Source organism: Heterocephalus glaber, unplaced genomic scaffold (genome assembly GCF_053883595.1).
Source record: "Heterocephalus glaber isolate CG9 unplaced genomic scaffold, H.glaber_assembly_v1.0 deba00000122, whole genome shotgun sequence".
In the NCBI taxonomy this organism is placed as follows: Eukaryota; Metazoa; Chordata; class Mammalia; order Rodentia; family Bathyergidae; genus Heterocephalus; species Heterocephalus glaber.
In genome coordinates, this window is record NW_028258138.1 from 47816722 (window position 1) to 47823678 (window position 6957).

Here is a 6957-nt window from a genome sequence, read left to right on the forward strand (position 1 = left end):
TGTGGAAGACAATAAGGTCATGAAAGTGGAACTGCTCACTTATGAATGGGATTAGTATTCCTTTTTTTTTTTTTTGGTACCGGGGATCGAACTCGGGTCCTTGAGCTTGCGCAGCAGGCTGCAAAACCGCTAAGCTAAATCCCTGGCCTGGGATTAGTATTCTTATAAGAGGAGACAAGATAGTATGTTTCTTCTCTTCCCCTCTTCCATCTACCATTCCCCTCAGTCATATAAATAGTAAGTCATGTGCTCCTCCTTCTTTGCCGCCAGGGCTGTCCCTTTCCCGGCCCGAGGCTGCTGGGGTCGGTGCTGCAGCCTCCTGGGGCCGCGAGCCGAACACCGCCCGCCCGTCGCCCCGCCGGCAGCCTCAGGGCTGGGCAGGCTCGGCCGGCGCCCCTCCCCACCCCGCGCCCCCTGCCTGCCGCCCGCCCCCCCCCCCCCCCCGAGGGCCCGGCCTGGCGCGGCCGTCCTCCGCTGCCGCTCCTCCTCCTGCTCCACTGCCCCGCGGCCCGCAGCCTCCTCCGCCCACCGCCCAGCATCCCCCGCCGCGCCGCCCTCTGCGCCTCGCGGTGCCCCCCGGTCCCGCCCGGCATGACCGGCCCGGGTCTACGCCGAAGTGAACAGCCTGAGGAGCCGCGAGTACTGGGACTACGAGTCTCACGTCCCGAGTTGGGGTAATCAAGATGATTACCAACTGGTTCGAAAACTTGGTCGGGAAAAGTATAGTGAAGTATTTGAGGCCATTAACATCATTAACAACGAGAGAGTGGTTGTAAAAATTCTCAAGCCAGTGAAGAAAAAGAAGATAAAACGAGAGGTTAAAATTCTGAAGAATCTTCGTGGTGGAACAAATATCATTAAGCTGATTGACACTGTAAAGGACTCTATGTCAAAGACACTAGCTTTGGTATTTGAATATATCAATAATACAGATTTTAAGCAACTCTACCAGATCCTGACAGACTTTGATATCCGGTTTTATATGTATGAACTACCTAAAGCGCTGGATTACTGCCACAGCAAGGGAATCATGCACAGGGATGTGAAACCTCACAATGTCATGCTAGATCACCAACAAAAAAAGCTGCGTCTGATAGATTGGGGCTTAGCAGAGTTCTATCATCCTGCTCAGGAGTACAATGTTCGTGTAGCCTCGAGGTACTTCAAGAGACCAGAGCTCCTTGTGGACTATCAGATGTATGATTACAGCTTGGACATGTGGAGTTTGGGCTGTATGTTAGCAAGCATGATCTTTCGAAAGGAACCCTTTTTGCATGGGCAGGACAATTACGACCAGCTTGTTCGCATTGCCAAGGTTCTGGGGACAGACGAGCTGTATGGCTATCTGAAGAAATGTCACATAGACCTAGATCCACACTTCAACGATATCTTGGGATAGCATTCAAGGAAATGCTGGGAAAACTTCATCCATAGTGAAAACAGACACCTTGTCAGCCCTGAGGCCCTAGATCTTCTGGACAAACTTCTGGGATATGACTATCAAGAGAGACTGACTGTCAAAGAGGCCGTGGAACACCCATACTTCTACCCTGTGGTGAAGGAGCAGTCCCAGCCTTGAGCAGTGAATGCTGTACTTTCCAGTGATATCACAGCGGCACGATGAAGACTGGAAAGCGACGGGTAATGCTGCATTGATGCTTGCCAATAAAACCAAACACCAAACACAAATCTTGAAGGAAACTACAGTGTGATAAAAAGAAATTCTAATCATTCCTTCTAAGGCAAAGAAGAGTAAAGACCTAAAAGTCTATCAAAAGAAACTCCACAGTACTAGTCTCCAGGGAGCTGCAGTTGTGCAGTGTGATGATGCATATAGTTCAGGATCTAAGGGGACTCTCCCTTTGGAATGCATGGGAGATGAGAAACTGGGAGTTGTTGTACATTTTTCTTCATTTAACAGGACACCACTATTGATTAACCCATTCGGTCAACAAGCTCTGAATATCTGACTTCCTATCTATTCCATTATGGTCTGGTTTCCTTCCATGAGAATTCAGGCTCAAGTTTTAGCAAAATGTCAGCAGTCTACACTGACACACCAGCCTCATTTATGAAAAGGATATTAAAACAGTGACAATATTTTTTAAGCTCTTTTACAAATTCATATTTTATGTATTTTTTTATGACATGAGCTCTCCAAGAAATGTACCTCATCCCTGCAGTTTCCCTCTAAATGTTTTCATTTGGAAGCAAACTGCAGTCACTTTCACAAAGTCCTCTTTGCTGTCAGGAGACATCACTTGAAACCGTGAGATGCCATGAACAGGTCCATTGGTCTCATCAGAATGTCCCTGCTACATGCATAACTTGGAGCTCACCATAACCTCTGTTGATTTGCCTAATCATAGAATCTTGTTGCTGATTTTTTTTCCTTTTTTGGGGGGGCAGTGCAGCCTTCTAAGGAAGACCTCAGAATTTCCCACCACATCCATGTGTGTGCACCTGTTTTAATGCACTTCTCTGAAACCGTGACCTTTTTATTCACCATAACTAAAGCTGGAAAGTCAATTTTCAGGCAGGTCAAAGAGGGAGAAAACATCCTATAAGGACTTATTCAGAAAAGATTTGCTGGGGGGAAAAGTATCGCCACCTGTCTTCCCTCTTTTTACCCCCACAACAATTTCCAGTTGTAATCAGGGTAATAGCAGTTTGAGCTTGGATATGTGACATATGAGTATGTGTGATATACTGATACTGTATGGGTAAGACCATCCCATAACTCCAGCAACTGAGAGGAGAGAAATATGCAGGGGACTTGGGGAGAGAAGTGGACCTCCTGGGGCAAGTGTTAAATCTTTGGATCTGCTGTGCTAACCTTGACATTAACAAAGAAAGCTAGGTTTTATTTTTTAAGAAAGAATAGGGCTGATTTCATTTTAGGAACTCATCAACAACATGATTTGCCATTAGTCCCCTTCCTGCCATCTACAGAGCCATTGCCATAGCTCTGGGGACCTAACATGCCTAGGCTGGAGGTAGAGGTGTCTACCACCATATCACACATAGGATTTCTTTATTAACTATTTAATAACGCCATATATTTTTTAAGGTTAGATTGTTTGAAGCATCTGTTTACATTCCATAGTCCAATAAAATCATATTGGTATTGGTAGCAGGTCCTATCTTTAAATGTAAATTCTATTTTGTTGTTTGGATGGTGGGAACTTAGTGAACAAGTGAAACTCTTCTCCTTATATATAAGAGTTGAGTTTATAGATTAAAAATAAGATCCTAAAGCCAGGAAATACATTTAGTTAGGGTTCTCATACTAATACTGCCTGCCTGCATTGTATATTCTGTATCTTGATATGTACATTTTTTTCTACCTGAAAATCAAAAATAAGATGTGAATTCTCAGCTGAACCTGTATCAATATGTCAGGCAGCAAAACTCAGTGTTTCAGATTATCGCAGGCCTTCAAAATGCCCTTACAGTAAGGAAGGCTGAAATATTGGTTATCAGGGAGATGTGCCACTGTGTGTCTTTCTTGCTCCCCACCCCTCAAGCCTTCCTTATCACTCTTGGCCTCTTCCCTTCTGCCTTTTGTTTTCTTCCCTCCCTCTCTCTCTCTTTCTTTCTTTCTTTCTTGCCTGTCTGGACAAAGCAAGAGGAGCTTACTGGAGGGTCTTGGTTGAGCAGTAAACCCAGTTCTTTCCCTTGGGTACCCCAGCCATAATAAAAGCTTCTAGAAAGGAGTTAGACAGTGGGCTTCTACCCCTCTCCTTTGGCCTTCCTAGCTGACCTGCCTGCCCTTGCATCTACAGCTACAGCTGTGGCACAGCAGTAATTCTTCCTTTATAAGCATACAGTTTACTTTCATGGCACCTATACTTTCACCTCTCTTCATGCCTTAGAGTTGGGTTTAAAGTGCTTGCTCCTTTCTGGGTCTGGACTTGATGCCTAGGCTGTTCTTTCCCAAACTGAAGTAGTCTAGTTCAGACCTTTTCTTTACCTGTCTCTAAATCCATTTTGTGTCCAAATGGACCTTTCTTCCCTGAAATTTTAAAATGTTTACCTGGGTTAGGAGATGGTCTTGGAAAGTTCCTAAGGAGTGTGTATAAATCTGTGTGTGCACGTACATGCATGTGTGTAGGATTGGGAGTCTAGCCTTACATTTTAGATTATGGTAAATTTACCTACCCCAATATCCTTTTCAGTTAGCATATTCATTCTTAAACTCATCTCAGTAAGTTGCATTTGTTTGCTTCATACCTTATAACAGGATAAAAGTGCCTATGACAAGGACTTAATTATTTCCTAAAGAAAAGCAAAAAACATGGGGAACAGGGTCGTGTTACACTGTCATCTCAGGTACTGTCTGTGTTCAGGAGCATAGACCTGGTAGGGTGAGAACAGAAGCTTCCTGTGCTGAGTTCAGATCCGTGTATCATCATTGGCAGCCATGAGTGTGCGTAACTGCAAGGTTGCCTCAGCTGAGAAATCCCATGGTGAGAGCGACACTAATGAAGCACTAAGTGACATTCCCTCCAGGGCTTGGTGGCAGCCCACTTTCTTCAGATTCTTATCAGCTGACTGTGTTACTCTTCTATCTCTGTGGGCAGCTGGGTGGAAGAAGCCTTTGAGTACATAGCATGGAGCAGGTGTTCTTGGGGCTTTTTACCAATTAGTGAAGTGCCTATGCAGTTCATGAGGCACTTGGATGGTCTCTAGCATGACACTGCTCCAGGCTTAGGGCTCATGTAGTCCCTTGCAGAGAGGAAAGAACTCTCATCCAACTGACAACAGGAGACTGAAGAGCTCAGATCCTTGGGGGCTTGGAGAGAGTGTCTGGGGGAAGGGCAGGTAAAAGAAAAGGAACCAAGGAAAATGACCTAAAGGTAGATCTTGAGAAGGAAGCATACTTCTTGAGAGGGAGAAATGAGCAGACACTAAGTTTCTGTTCCAGAGTGTGCTCTGGGGAGGACACTGCCCCCAGGCTTGGGTCTTGTAACCCTTTGAAAGGTGGTGCTCTCGAGTCAGGTGCTGAGTTCCAGAGAGAGCTGGTGCTTAGTGTCTCACAGTCTGTGCCTACTCAAGGAAATTGCTTAGGTTCTCCCAGGTGCTATGTAGATGTGAGTGGAAGCAGAGCTGCTTTGGGAGACAAACTTGGAAGAATTTTTATATGTGCATTGAAATAAATCTTAAAGAGTCTAGTTAACAGTTTCCTTTAATGCTAGTTCAGATTTAAAGGTTTGTTTAGAAAGCTGTGTTACTGCGTGAGGATCCAGAGGGAAGAACAGAAATCCTCCTGCAGATAAATGAGTGGATGATAGCTGATGGGAGTAATAGCCAAAGTGTAGGTGAAAACACTCTGAAAGCAGAAGCAGGGTCCTCCCAAGCACACAATAAGCCCTAGTTTGTCATTGAACTAGATACATCGAAACTGAATGTTCTACCTTTAAAAATTAACCCCAGGGTGGGGGTAGCTGGGAGGGAGGTGGCAAGGAAACCAGTAATAACATGCTTTTTGAGCTCTATGAATGTGTAATAAAACACCCCCAAACAGATATTATGGAGGCTGGAGGGAGAAAGATGTTATGGGATTATACAGGTGATGCATACTTTTGTGTCAAGACTCAAACAACGTGCTACAAATGTGATACTTATCCCTGAACTGCATGTATTGGGGATTGTTAAAAAAAAAAACTTTGAATCAATAAATTAACAGTTTTTCACTTGCTGGCTCTTCTTGGTGTAAATGGTGACTTAAGAGTTTGGGACAGAAATCTTGACATCCAGTGCAAAATTCAGATAATCTTGAAGAACCATGGAGCCTTTTGTTTGCAGAAAAACAACACTGCTTGGGTTATGATCCTTTATAAGTGACTACTTCAGACACAGTTGGCCACCTCTATATTACTGGATGACTGATGTGTGATTCATGCACTGCTGCGCTTAGAGGGAAGAAAAATGCCATGTTCAACCTTGTTTTCCTAAATAAAAATGTTGACAATAACAAAAAAATAATAATAAGTCATGTGAGCACACAGTGAGATGGGAGATGTCTACAAGCCAAGAGAGGCTTCCTTAGCAACTGATCATGCTGACTGGCTCCAGGGATGTGAGACAATAAATATCTACCTATTTTTTAAGCCACCCAGTTATGTTATGGCATTTTGTTATGGCAGCTGGTGTGGATGATGACACTGATATTACCTTTAAGCTATCTAGTTAAAAATGGCTGCTGAGAACCAGTAATGATATTTTTATTTCAGGCAAAGGAAGGGAGATTGATAAAAAGGGAAAAAGAGCAAGAAACCCCCTCTCTGAGCTGAGTCAGTGGTCCTAGAATTCCCAGTCATGCACTTAAGTACTTCCGCCACCCTGACTTCAAGGAGGCTGTTAAATAATATAGTTTGTAAGCTGAGCCACATAGAATAAAATTAGAGTTTTACTTGTGAGAAAGATGGGGAAAACAGATATTAAGTCTTCCCCTAATAGTCCCTGCTACGTATGTCTTTGCAGTCTTTGCTGATGGTTTTGGCTTTCAGATAGCAAGTCTGAGTCCTGACCATATGGGCAATAGTCTGTGTTTCATTGAATTTGTAAATGAATTGTCACTTGGGTACCATAGACAAGGATTTAGACAATAAAAATGCTGGGGTATGGGATGTTTTAAGTGTGCTTATCACTTGATAAAAGAATTACATGCCACAATATTTTATAACATTCCTGAAAGCAGTGGTCAAAGGGTATTCGCTTTTTTTTAACCAGAAAAATCTCATCTAAATATTCCTATAAAAGATAAGAATCCATTGTAGACCTATCACTTCAAAAAACTTGATTATGACACACTCTACTGAGGTCCCCAGTCCCGCGGAACACTCTGATTCACCCCGCTGCAGACAGGCAGGTCTGCCCACACCCTGCTGAGGTCCCCAGTCGCGCGGAACACACGCCGAATCAGCCCGCTGCAGACAGGCAGGTCTGTGCATG

The 6957-nt window shown here is 44.0% G+C and overlaps 1 pseudogene; it reads left to right on the top strand.

Moving 5' to 3' along the window:
• The first annotated feature begins 603 nt into the window (after positions 1–603).
• On the top strand, positions 604–1772 carry LOC101705078 (casein kinase II subunit alpha' pseudogene; annotated as a pseudogene).
• Positions 1773–6957: the final 5185 nt, after the last annotated feature.